The 19,176-nt window shown below is 49.9% G+C and overlaps 11 non-coding genes and 18 pseudogenes across 11 annotated transcripts; all 29 read left to right on the top strand.

Annotated features, from left to right (window-relative positions):
• Window positions 1-495: 495 nt before the first annotated feature.
• LOC142562317 (5S ribosomal RNA) lies at window positions 496-614 on the top strand. Its single transcript, XR_012823893.1, has one exon. It is a non-coding gene; the product is annotated as a 5S ribosomal RNA (ribosomal RNA).
• A 532-nt stretch (window positions 615-1,146) lies between these two features.
• LOC142561775 (5S ribosomal RNA) lies at window positions 1,147-1,265 on the top strand (annotated as a pseudogene).
• Window positions 1,266-1,796: 531 nt separating this feature from the next.
• On the top strand, window positions 1,797-1,915 carry LOC142562305 (5S ribosomal RNA). Its single transcript, XR_012823891.1, has one exon. It is a non-coding gene; the product is annotated as a 5S ribosomal RNA (ribosomal RNA).
• A 531-nt stretch (window positions 1,916-2,446) lies between these two features.
• Window positions 2,447-2,565, top strand: LOC142562293 (5S ribosomal RNA). Its single transcript, XR_012823890.1, has one exon. It is a non-coding gene; the product is annotated as a 5S ribosomal RNA (ribosomal RNA).
• Window positions 2,566-3,096: 531 nt separating this feature from the next.
• On the top strand, window positions 3,097-3,215 carry LOC142562346 (5S ribosomal RNA; annotated as a pseudogene).
• Window positions 3,216-3,740: 525 nt separating this feature from the next.
• LOC142562282 (5S ribosomal RNA) lies at window positions 3,741-3,859 on the top strand. The gene has a single exon (XR_012823889.1). It is a non-coding gene; the product is annotated as a 5S ribosomal RNA (ribosomal RNA).
• A 531-nt stretch (window positions 3,860-4,390) lies between these two features.
• On the top strand, window positions 4,391-4,509 carry LOC142562271 (5S ribosomal RNA). Its single transcript, XR_012823888.1, has one exon. It is a non-coding gene; the product is annotated as a 5S ribosomal RNA (ribosomal RNA).
• A 531-nt stretch (window positions 4,510-5,040) lies between these two features.
• Window positions 5,041-5,159, top strand: LOC142562087 (5S ribosomal RNA; annotated as a pseudogene).
• A 525-nt stretch (window positions 5,160-5,684) lies between these two features.
• On the top strand, window positions 5,685-5,803 carry LOC142561264 (5S ribosomal RNA; annotated as a pseudogene).
• Window positions 5,804-6,325: 522 nt separating this feature from the next.
• LOC142561461 (5S ribosomal RNA) lies at window positions 6,326-6,444 on the top strand (annotated as a pseudogene).
• A 525-nt stretch (window positions 6,445-6,969) lies between these two features.
• On the top strand, window positions 6,970-7,087 carry LOC142561192 (5S ribosomal RNA). The gene has a single exon (XR_012823718.1). It is a non-coding gene; the product is annotated as a 5S ribosomal RNA (ribosomal RNA).
• Window positions 7,088-7,611: 524 nt separating this feature from the next.
• LOC142561460 (5S ribosomal RNA) lies at window positions 7,612-7,730 on the top strand (annotated as a pseudogene).
• A 526-nt stretch (window positions 7,731-8,256) lies between these two features.
• Window positions 8,257-8,375, top strand: LOC142562370 (5S ribosomal RNA; annotated as a pseudogene).
• Window positions 8,376-8,899: 524 nt separating this feature from the next.
• Window positions 8,900-9,018, top strand: LOC142561262 (5S ribosomal RNA; annotated as a pseudogene).
• Window positions 9,019-9,540: 522 nt separating this feature from the next.
• On the top strand, window positions 9,541-9,659 carry LOC142561261 (5S ribosomal RNA; annotated as a pseudogene).
• Window positions 9,660-10,183: 524 nt separating this feature from the next.
• Window positions 10,184-10,301, top strand: LOC142561191 (5S ribosomal RNA). The gene has a single exon (XR_012823717.1). It is a non-coding gene; the product is annotated as a 5S ribosomal RNA (ribosomal RNA).
• A 525-nt stretch (window positions 10,302-10,826) lies between these two features.
• On the top strand, window positions 10,827-10,945 carry LOC142561621 (5S ribosomal RNA; annotated as a pseudogene).
• A 525-nt stretch (window positions 10,946-11,470) lies between these two features.
• On the top strand, window positions 11,471-11,589 carry LOC142561087 (5S ribosomal RNA). The gene has a single exon (XR_012823616.1). It is a non-coding gene; the product is annotated as a 5S ribosomal RNA (ribosomal RNA).
• Window positions 11,590-12,113: 524 nt separating this feature from the next.
• LOC142561740 (5S ribosomal RNA) lies at window positions 12,114-12,232 on the top strand (annotated as a pseudogene).
• A 525-nt stretch (window positions 12,233-12,757) lies between these two features.
• LOC142561495 (5S ribosomal RNA) lies at window positions 12,758-12,876 on the top strand (annotated as a pseudogene).
• Window positions 12,877-13,398: 522 nt separating this feature from the next.
• On the top strand, window positions 13,399-13,517 carry LOC142562259 (5S ribosomal RNA). Its single transcript, XR_012823887.1, has one exon. It is a non-coding gene; the product is annotated as a 5S ribosomal RNA (ribosomal RNA).
• Window positions 13,518-14,048: 531 nt separating this feature from the next.
• LOC142562247 (5S ribosomal RNA) lies at window positions 14,049-14,167 on the top strand. Its single transcript, XR_012823886.1, has one exon. It is a non-coding gene; the product is annotated as a 5S ribosomal RNA (ribosomal RNA).
• Window positions 14,168-14,699: 532 nt separating this feature from the next.
• On the top strand, window positions 14,700-14,818 carry LOC142561321 (5S ribosomal RNA; annotated as a pseudogene).
• A 524-nt stretch (window positions 14,819-15,342) lies between these two features.
• LOC142561260 (5S ribosomal RNA) lies at window positions 15,343-15,461 on the top strand (annotated as a pseudogene).
• Window positions 15,462-15,983: 522 nt separating this feature from the next.
• LOC142561518 (5S ribosomal RNA) lies at window positions 15,984-16,102 on the top strand (annotated as a pseudogene).
• Window positions 16,103-16,627: 525 nt separating this feature from the next.
• On the top strand, window positions 16,628-16,746 carry LOC142561532 (5S ribosomal RNA; annotated as a pseudogene).
• Window positions 16,747-17,272: 526 nt separating this feature from the next.
• LOC142561107 (5S ribosomal RNA) lies at window positions 17,273-17,391 on the top strand. Its single transcript, XR_012823636.1, has one exon. It is a non-coding gene; the product is annotated as a 5S ribosomal RNA (ribosomal RNA).
• Window positions 17,392-17,916: 525 nt separating this feature from the next.
• On the top strand, window positions 17,917-18,035 carry LOC142561438 (5S ribosomal RNA; annotated as a pseudogene).
• Window positions 18,036-18,562: 527 nt separating this feature from the next.
• LOC142562094 (5S ribosomal RNA) lies at window positions 18,563-18,681 on the top strand (annotated as a pseudogene).
• The last annotated feature ends 495 nt before the right edge of the window (window positions 18,682-19,176 follow it).

Here is a 19,176-nt window from a genome sequence, read left to right as displayed (position 1 = left end):
CGTCTTGTTTGTTTTTCTTTTTTCATTTGCATAACGTGTGGGTGGTTGCATTTACTGTAACTTACGTTCAACTGGAGCCTGCTGGTAGAGCCAACGCCGAAGTGTAACACCAACAATATTCAGGCCACTACACGATATTGTACGCGGAATGATGACGGTGGTAAGCGGTATACGTAATGATGCAAAATTTAGTCGCACAAGCTTCTAACCGCTTACTTATCACACCCGCATACAGCTCAATGACAACGCATCAATAAAGTGGCACCTTGTGGGCTGCAACGCGCGCAAAATGTGGTGAGCGCCCTCTTGTTTTTGTGAGCACTAGCACGCACGCATGCAGCGAACAACCACAAACGGAGTGATCAACGTACACGACGCGTGCGTGTATTGATCACGGAAAGACTGCCGCGTACGTGCTGTATGCTGTTGCAATACATTCGGCGACTGCACAACATAGCAGCACGATACAGGTGCAGTCGTAAACAGCACATTCTCGCCATCGGCCATACCATGCTGAATACGCCGGTTCTCGTCCGATCCCCGAAGCTAAGCAGCATTGGGCTCGGTCAGTACTTGGGAGGGAGACCACCTGGGAACACCGAGTGCTGATGGCACCGTTCTTTTTGCTTTTTTATTGCGTACTTCTGTGACGTCTTGTTTTTTTTTTCTTTTTTCATTTGCACAACGTGTGGGTGGTTGCATTTACTGTAACTTACGTTCAACTGGAGCCTGCTGGTAGAGCCAACGCCGAAGTGTAACACCAACAATATTCAGGCCACTACACGATATTGTACGCGGAATGATGACGGTGGTAAGCGGTATACGTAATGATGCAAAATTTAGTCGCACAAGCTTCTAACCGCTTACTTATCACACCCGCATACAGCTCAATGACAACGCATCAATAAAGTGGCACCTTGTGGGCTGCAACGCGCGCAAAGTGTGGCGCGCGCCCTCTTGTTTTTGTGAGCACTAGCACGCACGCATGCAGCGAACAACCACAAACGGAGTGGTCAACGTACACGACGCGTGCGTGTATTGTTCACGGAAAGACTGCCGCGTACGTGCTGTATGCTGTAGCAATACATTCGGCGACTGCACAACATAGCAGCACGATACAGGTGCAGTCGTAAACAGCACATTCTCGCCATCGGCCATACCATGCTGAATACGCCGGTTCTCGTCCGATCCCCGAAGCTAAGCAGCATTGGGCTCGGTCAGTACTTGGGAGGGAGACCACCTGGGAACACCGACTGCTGATGGCACCGTTCTTTTTGCTTTTTTATTGTGTGCTTCTGTGACGTCTTGTTTGTTTTTCATTTTTCATTTGCACAACGTGTGGGTGGTTGCATTTACTGTAACTTACGTTCAACTGGAGCCTGCTGGTAGAGCCAACGCCGAAGTGTAACACCAACAATATACAGGCCACTACACGATATTGTACGCGGAATGATGACGGTGGTAAGCGGTATACGTAATGATGCAAAATTTAGTCGCACAAGCTTCTAACCGCTTACTTATCACACCCGCATACAGCTCAATGACAACGCATCAATAAAGTGGCACCTTGTGGGCTGCAACGCGCGCAAAATGTGGTGAGCGCCCTCTTGTTTTTGTGAGCACTAGCACGCACGCATGCAGCGAACAACCACAAACGGAGTGATCAACGTACACGACGCGTGCGTGTATTGATCACGGAAAGACTGCCGCGTACGTGCTGTATGCTGTTGCAATACATTCGGCGACTGCACAACATAGCAGCACGATACAGGTGCAGTCGTAAACAGCACATTCTCGCCATCGGCCATACCATGCTGAATACGCCGGTTCTCGTCCGATCCCCGAAGCTAAGCAGCATTGGGCTCGGTCAGTACTTGGGAGGGAGACCACCTGGGAACACCGAGTGCTGATGGCACCGTTCTTTTTGCTTTTTTATTGCGTACTTCTGTGACGTCTTGTTTTTTTTTCTTTTTTCATTTGCACAACGTGTGGGTGGTTGCATTTACTGTAACTTACGTTCAACTGGAGCCTGCTGGTAGAGCCAACGCCGAAGTGTAACACCAACAATATTCAGGCCACTACACGATATTGTACGCGGAATGATGACGGTGGTAAGCGGTATACGTAATGATGCAAAATTTAGTCGCACAAGCTTCTAACCGCTTACTTATCACACCCGCATACAGCTCAATGACAACGCATCAATAAAGTGGCACCTTGTGGGCTGCAACGCGCGCAAAGTGTGGCGCGCGCCCTCTTGTTTTTGTGAGCACTAGCACGCACGCATGCAGCGAACAACCACAAACGGAGTGGTCAACGTACACGACGCGTGCGTGTATTGTTCGCGGAAAGACTGCCGCGTACGTGCTGTATGCTGTAGCAATACATTCGGCGACTGCACAACATAGCAGCACGATACAGGTGCAGTCGTAAACAGCACATTCTCGCCATCGGCCATACCATGCTGAATACGCCGGTTCTCGTCCGATCCCCGAAGCTAAGCAGCATTGGGCTCGGTCAGTACTTGGGAGGGAGACCACCTGGGAACACCGAGTGCTGATGGCACCGTTCTTTTTGCTTTTTTATTGCGTGCTTCTGTGACGTCTTGTTTGTTTTTCTTTTTTCATTTGCACAACGTGTGGGTGGTTGCATTTACTGTAACTTACGTTCAACTGGAGCCTGCTGGTAGAGCCAACGCCGAAGTGTAACACCAACAATATACAGGCCACTTCACGATATTGTACGCGGAATGATGACGGTGGTAAGCGGTATACGTAATGATGCAAAATTTAGTCGCACAAGCTTCTAACCGCTTACTTATCACACCCGCATACAGCTCAATGACAACGCATCAATAAAGTGGCACCTTCTGGGCTGCAACGCGCGCAAAATGTGGCGCTCGCCCTCTTGTTCTTGTGAGCACTAGCACGCACGCATGCAGCGAACAACCACAAACGGAGTGATCAACGTACACGACGCGTGCGTGTATTGTTCAAGGAAAGACTGCCGCGTACGTGCTGTATGCTGTAGCAATGCATTCGGCGACTGCACAACATAGCAGCACGATACAGGTGCAGTGGTAAACAGCACATTCTCGCCATCGGCCATACCATGCTGAATACGCCGGTTCTCGTCCAATCCCCAAAGCTAAGCAGCATTGGGCTCGGTCAGTACTTGGGAGGGAGACCACCTGGGAACACCGAGTGCTGATGGGACCGTTCTTTTTGCTTTTTTATTGCGTGCTTCTGTGACGTCTTGTTCTTTTTTTCATTTGCACAACGGGTGGGTGGTTGCATTTACTGTAACTTACGTTCAACTGGAGCCTGCTGGTAGAGCCAACGCCGAAGTGTAACACCAACAATATACAGGCCACTACACGATATTGTACGCGGAATGATGACGGTGGTAAGCGGTATACGTAATGATGCAAAATTTAGTCGCACAAGCTTCTAACCGCTTACTTATCACACCCGCATTCAGCTCAATGACAACGCATCAATAAAGTGGCACCTTGTGGGCTGCAACGCGCGCAAAATGTGGTGAGCGCCCTCTTGTTTTTGTGAGCACTAGCACGCACGCATGCAGCGAACAACCACAAACGGAGTGATCAACGTACACGACGCGTGCGTGTATTGATCACGGAAAGACTGCCGCGTACGTGCTGTATGCTGTTGCAATACATTCGGCGACTGCACAACATAGCAGCACGATACAGGTGCAGTCGTAAACAGCACATTCTCGCCATCGGCCATACCATGCTGAATACGCCGGTTCTCGTCCGATCCCCGAAGCTAAGCAGCATTGGGCTCGGTCAGTACTTGGGAGGGAGACCACCTGGGAACACCGAGTGCTGATGGCACCGTTCTTTTTGCTTTTTTATTGCGTACTTCTGTGACGTCTTGTTTTTTTTTATTTTTTCATTTGCACAACGTGTGGGTGGTTGCATTTACTGTAACTTACGTTCAACTGGAGCCTGCTGGTAGAGCCAACGCCGAAGTGTAGCACCAACAATATTCAGGCCACTACACGATATTGTACGCGGAATGATGACGGTGGTAAGCGGTATACGTAATGATGCAAAATTTAGTCGCACAAGCTTCTAACCGCTTACTTATCACACCCGCATACAGCTCAATGACAACGCATCAATAAAGTGGCACCTTGTGGGCTGCAACGCGCGCAAAGTGTGGCGCGCGCCCTCTTGTTTTTGTGAGCACTAGCACGCACGCATGCAGCGAACAACCACAAACGGAGTGGTCAACGTACACGACGCGTGCGTGTATTGTTCGCGGAAAGACTGCCGCGTACGTGCTGTATGCTGTAGCAATACATTCGGCGACTGCACAACATAGCAGCACGATACAGGTGCAGTCGTAAACAGCACATTCTCGCCATCGGCCATACCATGCTGAATACGCCGGTTCTCGTCCGATCCCCGAAGCTAAGCAGCATTGGGCTCGGTCAGTACTTGGGAGGGAGACCACCTGGGAACACCGAGTGCTGATGGCACCGTTCTTTTTGCTTTTTTATTGCGTGCTTCTGTGACGTCTTGTTTGTTTTTCTTTTTTCATTTGCACAACGTGTGGGTGGTTGCATTTACTGTAACTTACGTTCAACTGGAGCCTGCTGGTAGAGCCAACGCCGAAGTGTAACACCAACAATATACAGGCCACTTCACGATATTGTACGCGGAATGATGACGGTGGTAAGCGGTATACGTAATGATGCAAAATTTAGTCGCACAAGCTTCTAACCGCTTACTTATCACACCCGCATACAGCTCAATGACAACGCATCAATAAAGTGGCACCTTCTGGGCTGCAACGCGCGCAAAATGTGGCGCTCGCCCTCTTGTTTTTGTGAGCACTAGCACGCACGCATGCAGCGAACAACCACAAACGGAGTGATCAACGTACACGACGCGTGCGTGTATTGTTCAAGGAAAGACTGCCGCGTATGTGCTGTATGCTGTAGCAATGCATTCGGCGACTGCACAACATAGCAGCACGATACAGGTGCAGTGGTAAACAGCACATTCTCGCCATCGGCCATACCATGCTGAATACGCCGGTTCTCGTCCAATCCCCGAAGCTAAGCAGCATTGGGCTCGGTCAGTACTTGGGAGGGAGACCACCTGGGAACACCGAGTGCTGATGGGACCGTTCTTTTTGCTTTTTTATTGCGTGCTTCTGTGACGTCTTGTTCTTTTTTTCATTTGCACAACGGGTGGGTGGTTGCATTTACTGTAACTTACGTTCAACTGGAGCCTGCTGGTAGAGCCAACGCCGAAGTGTAACACCAACAATATTCAGGCCACTACACGATATTGTACGCGTAATGATGACTGTGGTAAGCGGTATACGTAATGATGCAAAATTTAGTCGCACAAGCTTCTAACCGCTTACCTACCACACCCGCATACAGCTCAAAGACAACGCATCAATAAAGTGGCACCTTGTGGGCTGCAACGCGCGCAAAATGTGGCGCTCGCCCTCTTGTTTTTGTGAGCACTAGCACGCACGCATGCAGCGAACAACCACAAACGGAGTGATCAACGTACACGACGCGTGCGTGTATTGTTCACGGAAAGACTGCCGCGTACGTGCTGAATGCTGTAGCAATACATTCAGCGACTGCACAACATAGCAGCACGATACAGGTGCAGTCGTAAACAGCACATTCTCGCCATCGGCCATACCATGCTGAATACGCCGGTTCTCGTCCGATCCCCGAAGCTAAGCAGCATTGGGCTCGGTCAGTGCTTGGGAGGGAGACCACCTGGGAAGACCGAGTGCTGATGGCACCGTTCTTTTTGCTTTTTATTGCGTGCTTCTGTGACGTCTTGTTTTTTTTCATTTGCACAACGTGTGGGTGGTTCCATTTACTGTAACTTACGTTCAATTGGAGCCTGCTGGTAGAGCCAACGCCGAAGTGTAACACCAACAATATTCAGGCCACTACACGATATTGTACGCGGAATGATGACTGTGGTAAGCGGTATACGTAATGATGCAAAATTTAGTCGCACAAGCTTCTAACCGCTTACTTACCACACCCGCATACAGCTCAAAGACAACGCATCAATAAAGTGGCACCTTGTGGGCTGCAACGCGCGCAAAATGTGGCGCTCGCCCTCTTGTTTTTGTGAGCACTAGCACGCACGCATGCAGCGAACAACCACAAACGGAGTGATCAACGTACACGACGCGTGCGTGTATTGTTCACGGAAAGACTGCCGCGTACGTGCTGTATGCTGTAGCAATACATTCGGCGACTGCACAACATAGCAGCACGATACAGTTGCAGTCGTAAACAGCACATTCTCCCCATCGGCCATACCATGCTGAATACGCCGGTTCTCGTCCGATCCCCGAAGTGAAGCAGCATTGGGCTCGGTCAGTACTTGGGAGGGAGACCACCTGGGAACACCGAGTGCTGATGGCACCGTTCTTTTTGCTTTTTTATTGCGTGCTTCTGTGACGTCTTGTTTTTTTTTTCATTTGCACAACGTGTGGGTGGTTGCATTTACTTTAACTTCCGTTCAACTGCAGCCTGCTGTTCGAGCCAACGCCGAAGTGTAACACCAACAATATTCAGGCCACTACACGACATTGTACGCGGAATGATGACGGTGGTGAGCGGTACACGTAATGATGCAAAATTTAGTCGCACAAGCTTCTAACCGCTCACTTATCACACCCGCATACAGCTCAATGACAACGCATCAATAAAGTGGCACCTTGTGGGCTGCAACGCGCGCAAAATGTGGCGCTCGCCCTCTTGTTTTTGTGAGCACTAGCACGCACGCATGCAGCGAACAACCACAAACGGAGTGATCAACGTACACGACGCGTGCGTGTATTGTTCACGGAAAGACTGCCGCGTACGTGCTGTATGCTGTAGCAATACATTTGGCGACTGCACAACATAGCAGCACGATACAGGTGTAGTCGTAAACAGCACATTCTCGCCATCGGCCATACCATGCTGAATACGCCGGTTCTCGTCCGATCGCCGAAGCTAAGCAGCATTGGGCTCGGTCAGTACTTTGAAGGAGACCACCTGGGAACACCGAGTGCTGATGGCACCGTTCTGTTTGCTTTTTTATTGCGTGCTTCTGTGACGTCTTGTTTTTTTTTCATTTGCACAACGTGTGGGTGGTTGCATTTACTGTAACTTACGTTCAACTGGAGCCTGCTGGTAGAGCCAACGGCGAAATGTAACACCAACAATATTCAGGCCACTACACGATATTGTACGCGGAATGATGACGGTAGTAAGCGGTATACGTAATGAGGCAAAATTTAGTCGCACAAGCTTCTAACCGCTTACTTATCACACCCGAATACAGCTCAATGACAACGCAGCAATAAAGAAGCACCTTGTGGGCTGCAACGCGCGCAAAATGTGGCGCTCGCCCTCTTCTTTTTGTGAGCACCAGCACGCACGCATACAGCGAACAACCACAAACGGAGTGATCAACGTACACGACGCGTGCGTGTATTGTTCACGGAAAGACTGCCGCGTACGTGCTGTATGCTGTAGCAATACATTCGGCGACTGCACAACATAGCAGCACGATACAGTTGCAGTCGTAAACAGCACATTCTCCCCATCGGCCATACCATGCTGAATACGCCGGTTCTCGTCCGATCCCCGAAGTGAAGCAGCATTGGGCTCGGTCAGTACTTGGGAGGGAGACCACCTGGGAACACCGAGTGCTGATGGCACCGTTCTTTTTGCTTTTTTATTGCGTGCTTCTGTGACGTCTTGTTATTTTTTTCATTTGCACAACGTGTGGGTGGTTGCATTTACTTTAACTTCCGTTCAACTGCAGCCTGCTGTTCGAGCCAACGCCGAAGTGTAACACCAACAATATTCAGGCCACTACACGACATTGTACGCGGAATGATGACGGTGGTGAGCGGTATACGTAATGATGCAAAATTTAGTCGCACAAGCTTCTAACCGCTCACTTATCACACCCGCATACAGCTCAATGACAACGCATCAATAAAGTGGCACCTTGTGGGCTGCAACGCGCGCAAAATATGGCGCTCGCCCTCTTGTTTTTGTGAGCACTAGCACGCACGCATGCAGCACACAACCACAAACGGAGTGATCAACGTACAACGACGCGTGCGTGTATTGTTCACGGAAAGACTGCCGCGTACGTGCTGTATGCTGTAGCAATACATTCGGCGACTTCACAACATAGCAGCACGATACAGTTGCAGTCGTAAACAGCAAATTCTCGTCATCGGCCACACCACGCTGAATACGCCGGTTCTCGTCCGATCCCCGAAGTGAAGCAGCATTGGGCTCGGTCAGTACTTGGGAGGGAGACCACCTGGGAACACCGAGTGCTGATGGGACCATTCTTTTTGCTTTTTTATTGCGTGCTTCTGTGACGTCTTGTTCTTTTTTCATTTGCACAACGGGTGGGTGGTTGCATTTACTGTAACTTACGTTCAATTGGAGCCTGCTGGTAGAGCCAACGCCGAAGTGTAACACCAACAATATTCAGGCCACAACACGATATTGTACGCGGAATGATGACTGTGGTAAGCGGTATACGTAATGATGCAGAATTTAGTCGCACAAGCTTCTAACCGCTTACTTACCACACCCGCATACAGCTCAAAGACAACGCATCAATAAAGTGGCACCTTGTGGGCTGCAACGCGCGCAAAATGTGGCGCTCGCCCTCTTGTTTTTGTGAGCACTAGCACGCACGCATGCAGCGAACAACCACAAACGGAGTGATCAACGTACACGACGCGTGCGTGTATTGTTCACGGAAAGACTGCCGCGTACGTGCTGAATGCTGTAGCAATACATTCAGTGACTGCACAACATAGCAGCACGATACAGGTGCAGTCGTAAACAGCACATTCTCGCCATCGGCCATACCATGCTGAATACGCCGGTTCTCGTCCGATCCCCGAAGCTAAGCAGCATTGGGCTCGGTCAGTGCTTGGGAGGGAGACCACCTGGGAAGACCGAGTGCTGATGGCACCGTTCTTTTTGCTTTTTATTGCGTGCTTCTGTGACGTCTTGTTTTTTTTCATTTGCACAACGTGTGGGTGGTTCCATTTACTGTAACTTACGTTCAATTGGAGCCTGCTGGTAGAGCCAACGCCGAAGTGTAACACCAACAATATTCAGGCCACTACACGATATTGTACGCGGAATGATGACTGTGGTAAGCGGTATACGTAATGATGCAAAATTTAGTCGCACAAGCTTCTAACCGCTTACTTACCACACCCGCATACAGCTCAAAGACAACGCATCAATAAAGTGGCACCTTGTGGGCTGCAACGCGCGCAAAATGTGGCGCTCGCCCTCTTGTTTTTGTGAGCACTAGCACGCACGCATGCAGCGAACAACCACAAACGGAGTGATCAACGTACACGACGCGTGCGTGTATTGTTCACGGAAAGACTGCCGCGTACGTGCTGAATGCTGTAGCAATACATTCAGCGACTGCACAACATAGCAGCACGATACAGGTGCAGTCGTAAACAGCACATTCTCGCCATCGGCCATACCATGCTGAATACGCCGGTTCTCGTCCGATCCCCGAAGCTAAGCAGCATTGGGCTCGGTCAGTGCTTGGGAGGGAGACCACCTGGGAAGACCGAGTGCTGATGGCACCATTCTTTTTGCTTTTTTATTGCGTGCTTCTGTGACGTCTTGTTTTTTTTTTCATTTGCACAACGTGTGGGTGGTTCCATTTACTGTAACTTACGTTCAATTGGAGCCTGCTGGTAGAGCCAACGCCGAAGTGTAACACCAACAATATTCAGGCCACTACACGATATTGTACGCGGAATGATGACGGTGGTAAGCGGTATACGTAATAATGCAAAATTTAGTCGCACAAGCTTCTAACCGCTTACTTATCACACCGCATACAGCTCAATATCAACGCATCAATAAAGTGGCACTTTGTGGGCTGCAACGCGCGCAAAATGTGGCGCTCGCCCTCTTGTTTTTGTGAGCACTAGCACGCACGCATGCAGCGAACAACCACAAACGGAGTGATCAACGTACACGACGCGTGCGTGTATTGTTCACGGAAAGACTGCCGCGTACGTGCTGTATGCTGTAGCAATACATTTGGCGACTGCACAACATAGCAGCACGATACAGGTGTAGTCGTAAACAGCACATTCTCGCCATCGGCCATACCATGCTGAATACGCCGGTTCTCGTCCGATCGCCGAAGCTAAGCAGCATTGGGCTCGGTCAGTACTTTGAAGGAGACCACCTGGGAACACCGAGTGCTGATGGCACCGTTCTGTTTGCTTTTTTATTGCGTGCTTCTGTGACGTCTTGTTTTTTTTTTCATTTGCACAACGTGTGGGTGGTTGCATTTACTGTAACTTACGTTCAACTGGAGCCTGCTGGTAGAGCCAACGGCGAAATGTAACACCAACAATATTCAGGCCACTACACGATATTGTACGCGGAATGATGACGGTAGTAAGCGGTATACGTAATGAGGCAAAATTTAGTCGCACAAGCTTCTAACCGCTTACTTATCACACCCGAATACAGCTCAATGACAACGCAGCAATAAAGAAGCACCTTGTGGGCTGCAACGCGCGCAAAATGTGGCCCTCGCCCTCTTCTTTTTGTGAGCACCAGCACGCACGCATGCAGCGAACAACCACAAACGGAGTGATCAACGTACACGACGCGTGCGTGTATTGTTCACGGAAAGACTGCCGCGTACGTGCTGTATGCTATAGCAATACATTCGGCGACTGCACAACATAGCAGCACGATACAGTTGCAGTCGTAAACAGCACATTCTCGCCATCGGCCATACCATGCTGAATACGCCGGTTCTCGTCCGATCCCCGAAGTGAAGGAGCATTGGGCTCGGTCAGTACTTGGGAGGGAGACCACCTGGGAACACCGAGTGCTGATGGCACCGTTCTTTTTGCTTTTTTATTGCGTGCTTCTGTGATGTCTTGTTTTTTTTTTCATTTGCACAGCGTGTGGGTGGTTGCATTTACTGTAACTTACGTTCAACTGGAGCCTGGTGGTAGAGCCAACGCCGAAGTGTACCACCAACAATATTCAGGCCACTACACGATATTGTACGCGGAATGATGACGGTGGTAAGCGGTATACGTAATGATGCAAAATTTAGTCACACAAGCTTCTAACCGCTTACTTATCACACCCGCATACAGCTCAATGACAACGCATCAATAAAGTGACACCTTTTGGGTTGCAACGCGCGCAAAATGTGGCGCTCGCCCTTTTGTTTTTGTGAGCACTAGCACGCACGCATGCAGCGAACAACCACAAACGGAATGATCAACGTACACGACGCGTGCGTGTATTCTTCACGGAAAGACAGCCGCGTACGTGCTGTATGCTGTAGCAATACATTCGGCGACTGCACAACATAGCAGCACGATACAGGTGCAGTCGTAAACAGCTCATTCTCGCCATCGGCCATACCATGCTGAATACGCCTGTTCTCGTCCGATCGCCGAAGCTAAGCAGCATTGGGCTCGGTCAGTACTTGGGAGGGAGACCACCTGGGAACACCGAGTGCTGATGGCACCGTTCTTTTTGCTTTTTTATTGCGTGCTTCTGTGACGTCTTGTTTTTTTTCATTTGCACAACGTGTGGGTGGTTGCATTTACTGTAACTTACGTTCAACTGGAGCCTGCTCGTAGAGCCAACGCCGAAGTGTAACACCAACAATATTCAGGCCACTACACGACATTGTACGCGGAATGATGACGGTGGTAAGCGGTATACGTAATGATGCAAAATTTAGTCGCACAAGCTTCTAACCGCTCACTTATCACACCCGCATACAGCTCAATGACAACGCATCAATAAAGTGGCACCTTGTGGGCTGCAACGCGCGCAAAATGTGGCGCTCGCCCTCTTGTTTTTGTGAGCGCTAGCACGCACGCATGCAGCACACAACCACAAACGGAGTGATCAACGTACAACGACGCGTGCGTGTATTGTTCACGGAAAGACTGCCGCGTACGTGCTGTATGCTGTAGCAATACATTCGGCGACTGCACAACATAGCAGCATGATACAGTTGCAGTCGTAAACAGCACATTCTCGCCATCGGCCATACCATGCTGAATACGCCGGTTCTCGTCCGATCCCCGAAGCTAAGCTGCATTGGGCTTGGTCAGTACTTGGGAGGGAGACCACCTGGGAACACCGAGTGCGGATGGCACCGTTCTTTTTGCTTTTTTATTGCGTGCTTCTGTGATGTCTTGTTTTTTTTTTCATTTGCACAGCGTGTGGGTGGTTGCATTTACTGTAACTTACGTTCAACTGGAGCCTGGTGGTAGAGCCAACGCCGAAGTGTACCACCAACAATATTCAGGCCACTACACGATATTGTACGCGGAATGATGACGGTGGTAAGCGGTATACGTAATGATGCAAAATTTAGTCACACAAGCTTCTAACCGCTTACTTATCACACCCGCATACAGCTCAATGACAACGCATCAATAAAGTGGCACCTTTTGGGCTGCAACGTGCGCAAAATGTGGCGCTCGCCCTTTTGTTTTTGTGAGCACTAGCACGCACGCATGCAGCGAACAACCACAAACGGAATGATCAACGTACACGACGCGTGCGTGTATTGTTCACGGAAAGACTGCCGCGTACGTGCTGTATGCTGTAGCAATACATTCGGCGACTGCACAACATAGCAGCACGATACAGGTGCAGTCGTAAACAGCTCATTCTCGCCATCGGCCATACCATGCTGAATACGCCTGTTCTCGTCCGATCGCCGAAGCTAAGCAGCATTGGGCTCGGTCAGTACTTGGGAGGGAGACCACCTGGGAACACCGAGTGTTGATGGCACCGTTCTTTTTGCTTTTTATTGCGTGCTTCTGTGACGTCTTGTTTTTTTTCATTTGCACAACGTGTGGGTGGTTGCATTTACTGTAACTTACGTTCAACTGGAGCCTGCTCGTAGAGCCAACGCCGAAGTGTAACACCAACAATATTCAGGCCACTACACGATATTGTACGTGGAATGATGACGGTAGTAAGCGGTATACGTAATGATGCAAAATTTAGTCGCACAAGCTTCTAACCGCTCACTTATCACACCCGCATACAGCTCAATGACAACGCATCAATAAAGTGGCACGTTCTGGGCTGCAACGCGCGCAAAATGTGGCGCTCGCCCTCTTGTTTTTGTGAGCACTAGCACGCACGCATGCAGCGCACAACCACAAACGGAGTGATCAACGTACACGACGCGTGCGTGTATTGTTCAAGGAAAGACTGCCGCGTACGTGCTGTATGCTGTAGCAATGCATTCGGCGACTGCACAACATAGCAGCACGATACAGGTGCAGTCGTAAACAGCACATTCTCGCCATCGGCCATACCATGCTGAATACGCCGGTTCTCGTCCGATCCCCGAAGCTAAGCAGCATTGGGCTCGGTCAGTACTTGGGAGGGAGACCACCTGGGAACACCGAGTGCTGATGGCACCGTTCTTTTTGCTTTTTTATTGCGTGCTTCTGTGACGTCTCTTTTGTTTTTCATTTTTCATTTGCACAACGTGTGGGTGGTTGCATTTACTGTAACTTACGTTCAACTGGAGCCTGCTGGTAGAGCCAACGCCGAAGTGTAACACCAACAATATACAGGCCACTACACGATATTGTACGCGGAATGATGACGGTGGTAAGCGGTATACGTAATGATGCAAAATTTAGTCGCACAAGCTTCTAACCGCTTACTTATCACACCCGCATACAGCTCAATGACAACGCATCAATAAAGTGGCACCTTGTGGGCTGCAACGCGCGCAAAATGTGGCGCTCGCCCTCTTGTTTTTGTGAGCACTAGCACGCACGCATGCAGCGAACAACCACAAACGGAGTGATCAACGTACACGACGCGTGCGTGTATTGTTCACGGAAAGACTGCCGCGTACGTGCTGTATGCTGTAGCAATACATTCGGCGACTGCACAACATAGCAGCACGATACAGGCGCAGTCGTAAACAGCACATTCTCGCCATCGGCCATACCATGCTGAATACGCCGGTTCTCGTCCGATCCCCGAAGCTAAGCAGCATTGGGCTCGGTCAGTACTTGGGAGGGAGACCACCTGGGAACACCGAGTGCTGATGGCACCGTTCTTTTTGCTTTTTTATTGCGTACTTCTGTGACGTCTTGTTTTTTTTTTCTTTTTTCATTTGCACAACGTGTGGGTGGTTGCATTTACTGTAACTTACGTTCAACTGGAGCCTGCTGGTAGAGCCAACGCCGAAGTGTAACACCAACAATATACAGCCCACTTCACGATATTGTACGCGGAATGATGACGGTGGTAAGCGGTATACGTAATGATGCAAAATTTAGTCGCACAAGCTTCTAACCGCTTACTTATCACACCCGCATACAGCTCAATGACAACGCATCAATAAAGTAGCACCTTCTGGGCTGCAACGCGCGCAAAATGTGGCGCTCGCCCTCTTGTTTTTGTGAGCACTAGCACGCACGCATGCAGCGAACAACCACAAACGGAGTGATCAACGTACACGACGCGTGCGTGTATTGTTCAAGGAAAGACTGCCGCGTACGTGCTGTATGCTGTAGCAATGCATTCGGCGACTGCACAACATAGCAGCACGATACAGGTGCAGTGGTAAACAGCACATTCTCGCCATCGGCCATACCATGCTGAATACGCCGGTTCTCGTCCGATCCCCGAAGCTAAGCAGCATTGGGCTCGGTCAGTACTTGGGAGGGAGACCACCTGGGAACACCGAGTGCTGATGGGACCGTTCTTTTTGCTTTTTTATTGCGTGCTTCTGTGACGTCTTGTTCTTTTTTCATTTGCACAACGGGTGGGTGGTTGCATTTACTGTAACTTACGTTCAACTGGAGCCTGCTGGTAGAGCCAACGCCGAAGTGTAACACCAACAATATTCAGGCCACTACACGATATTGTACGCGGAATGATGACTGTGGTAAGCGGTATACGTAATGATGCAAAATTTAGTCGCACAAGCTTCTAACCGCTTACTTACCACACCCGCATACAGCTCAAAGACAACGCATCAATAAAGTGGCACCTTGTGGGCTGCAACGCGCGCAAAATGTGGCGCTCGCCCTCTTGTTTTTGTGAGCACTAGCACGCACGCATGCAGCGAACAACCACAAACGGAGTGATCAACGTACACGACGCGTGCGTGTATTGTTCACGGAAAGACTGCCGCGTACGTGCTGAATGCTGTAGCAATACATTCAGCGACTGCACAACATAGCAGCACGATACAGGTGCAGTCGTAAACAGCACATTCTCGCCATCGGCCATACCATGCTGAATACGCCGGTTCTCGTCCGATCCCCGAAGCTAAGCAGCATTGGGCTCGGTCAGTGCTTGGGAGGGAGACCACCTGGGAAGACCGAGTGCTGATGGCACCGTTCTTTTTGCTTTTTATTGCGTGCTTCTGTGACGTCTTGTTTTTTTTCATTTGCACAACGTGTGGGTGGTTCCATTTACTGTAACTTACGTTCAATTGGAGCCTGCTGGCAGAGCCAACGCCGAAGTGTAACACCAACAATATTCAGGCCACTACACGATATTGTACGCGGAATGATGACTGTGGTAAGCGGTATACGTAATGATGCAAAATTTAGTCGCACAAGCTTCTAACCGCTTACTTACCACACCCGCATACAGCTCAAAGACAACGCATCAATAAAGTGGCACCTTGTGGGCTGCAACGCGCGCAAAATGTGGCGCTCGCCCTCTTGTTTTTGTGAGCACTAGCACGCACGCATGCAGCGAACAACCACAAACGGAGTGATCAACGTACACGACGCGTGCGTGTATTGTTCACGGAAAGACTGCCGCGTACGTGCTGAATGCTGTAGCAATACATTCAGCGACTGCACAACATAGCAGCACGATACAGGTGCAGTCGTAAACAGCACATTCTCGCCATCGGCCATACCATGCTGAATACGCCGGTTCTCGTCCAATCCCCGAAGCTAAGCAGCATTGGGCTCGGTCAGTACTTGGGAGGGAGACCACCTGGGAACACCGAGTGCTGATGGCACCGTTCTTTTTGCTTTTTTATTGTGTGCTTCTGTGACGTCTTGTTTTTTTTTTCATTTGCACAACGTCTGGGTGGTTGCATTTACTGTAACTTACATTCAACTGGAGCCTGCTGGTAGAGCCAACGCCGAAGTGTAACACCAACAATATTCAGGCCACTACACGATATTGTACGCGGAATGATGACTGTGGTAAGCGGTATACGTAATGATGCAAAATTTAGTCGCACAAGCTTCTAACCGCTTTCTTATCACACCCGCATACAGCTCAATGACAACGCATCAATAAAGTGGCACCTTGTGGGCTGCAGCGCGCGCAAAATGTGGCGCTCGCCCTCTTGTTTTTGTGAGCACTAGCACGCACGCATGCAGCGAACAACCACAAACGGAGTGATCAACGTACACGACACGTGCGTGTATTGTTCACGGAAAGACTGCCGCGTACGTGCTGTATGCTGTAGCAATACATTCGGCGACTGCACAACATAGCAGCACGATACAGGTGCAGTCGTAAACAGCACATTCTAGCCATCGGCCATGCCATGCTGAATACGCCGGTTCTCGTCCGATCCCCGAAGCTAAGCAGCGTTGGGCTCGGTCAGTACTTGGGAGGGAGACCACCTGGGAAGACCGAGTGCTGATGGTACCGTTCTTTTTGCTTTTTTATTGCGTGCTTCTGTGACGTCTTGTTTTTTTTTTTCATTTGCACAACGTGTGGGTGGTTGCATTTACTGTAACTTACGTTCAACTGGAGCCTGCTGGTAGAGCCAACGCCGAAGTGTAACACCAACAATATTCAGGCCACTACACGATATTGTACGCGGAATGATGACGGTGGTAAGCAGTATACGTAATGATGCAAAATTTAGTCGCACAAGCTTCAAACCGCTTACTTATCACACCCGCATACAGCCCAATGACAACGCATCAATAAAGTGGCACCTTGTGGGCTGCAACGCGCGCAAAATGTGGCGCTCGCCCTCTTGTTTTTGTGAGCACTAGCACACACGCATGCAGCGAACAACCACAAGCGGAGTGATCAACGTACACGACGTGTGCGTGTATTGTTCACGGAAAGACTGCCGCGTACGTGCTGTATGCTGTAGCAATACGTTCGGCGACTGCACAACATAGCAGCACGATACAGGTGCAGTCGTAAACAGCACATTCTAGCCATCGGCCATACCATGCTGAATACGCCGGTTCTCGTCCGATCCCCGAAGCTAAGCAGCATTGGGCTAGGTCAGTACTTGGGAGGGAGACCACCTGGGAAGACCGAGTGCTGATGGTACCGTTCTTTTTGCTTTTTTATTGCGTGCTTCTGTGACGTCTTGTGTTTTTTTTCATTTGCACAACGTGTGGGTGGTTGCATTTACTGTAACTTACGTTCAACTGGAGCCTGCTGGTAGAGCCAACGCCGAAGTGTAACACCAACAATATTCAGGCCACTACACGATATTGTACGCGGAATGATGACGGTGGTAAGCGGTATACGTAATGATGCAAAATTTAGTCGCACAAGCTTCTAACCGCTTACTTATCACACCCGCATACAGCCCAATGACAACGCATCAATAAAGTGGCACCTTGTGGGCTGCAACGCGCGCTAAATGTGGCGCTCGCCCTCTTGTTTTTGTGAGCACTAGCACGCACGCATGCAGCAAACAACCACAAACGGAGTGACCAACGTACACGACACGTGCGTGTATTGTTCACGGAAAGACTGCCGCGTACGTGCTGTATGCTGTAGCAATACATTCGGCGACTGCACAACATAGCAGCACGATACAGGTGCAGTCGTAAACTGCACATTCTCGCCATCGGACATACCATGCTGAATACGCCGGTTCTCGTCCGATCCCCGAAGCTAAGCAGCATTGGGCTCGGTCAGTACTTGGGAGGGAGACCACCTGGGAACACCGAGTGCTGATGGCACCATTCTTTTTGCTTTTTTATTGCGTGCTTCTGTGACGTCTTGTTTTTTTTTTTTCATTTGCACAACGTGTGGGTGGTTGCTTTTACTGTAACTTACGTTCAACTGGAGCCTGCTGGTAGAGCCAACGCCGAAGTGTAACACCAACAATATTCTGGCCACTACACGATATTGTACGCGGAATGATGACGGTGGTAAGCGGTATACGTAATAATGCAAAATTTAGTCGCACAAGCTTCTAGCCGCTTACTTATCACACCCGCATACAGCTCAATGACAACGCATCAATAAAGTGGCACCTTGTGGGCTGCAACACGCGCAAAATGTGGCGCTCGCCCTCTTGTTTTTGTGAGCACTAGCACGCACGCATGCAGCGAACAACCACAAACGGAGTGGTCAACGTACACGACGCGTGCGTGTATTGTTCACGGAAAGACGGCCGCGTACGTGCTGTATGCTGTAGCAATACATTCGGCGACTGCACAACATAGCAGCACGATACAGGTGCAGTCGTAAACAGCACATTCTCGCCATCGGCAATACCATGCTGAATACGCCGGTTCTCGTCCAATCCCCGAAGCTAAGCAGCATTGGGCTCGGTCAGTACTTGGGAGGGAGACCACCTGGGAACACCGAGTGCTGGTGGCACCGTTCTTTTTGCTTTTTTATTGCGTGCTTCTGTGACGTCTTGTTTTTTTTTTCATTTGCACAACGTGTGGGTGGTTGCATTTACTGTAACTTACGTTCAACTGGAGCCTGCTGGTAGAGCCAACGCTGAAGTGTGACACCAACAATATTCAGGCCACTACACGATATTGTACGCGAAATGATGACTGTGGTAAGCGGTATACGTAATGATGCAAAATTTAGTCGCACAAGCTTCTAACCGCTTACTTATCACACCCGCATACAGCTCAATGACAACGCATCAATAAAGTGGCACCTTGTGGGCTGCAACGCGCGCAAAATGTGGCGCTCGCCCTCTTGTTTTTGTGAGCACTAGCACGCACGCATGCAGCGAACAACCACAAACGGAGTGATCAACGTACACGACGCGTGCGTGTATTGTTCACGGAAAGACTGCGGCGTACGTGCTGAATGCTGTAGCAAAACATTCAGCGACTGCACAACATAGCAGCACGA

This window comes from Dermacentor variabilis, chromosome 10 (genome assembly GCF_050947875.1).
Source record: "Dermacentor variabilis isolate Ectoservices chromosome 10, ASM5094787v1, whole genome shotgun sequence".
NCBI lineage: Eukaryota > Metazoa > Arthropoda > Arachnida > Ixodida > Ixodidae > Dermacentor > Dermacentor variabilis.
The sequence above is the reverse complement of the archived record's forward strand: the minus strand, read 5'-3'. Positions and strand labels throughout refer to the sequence as shown.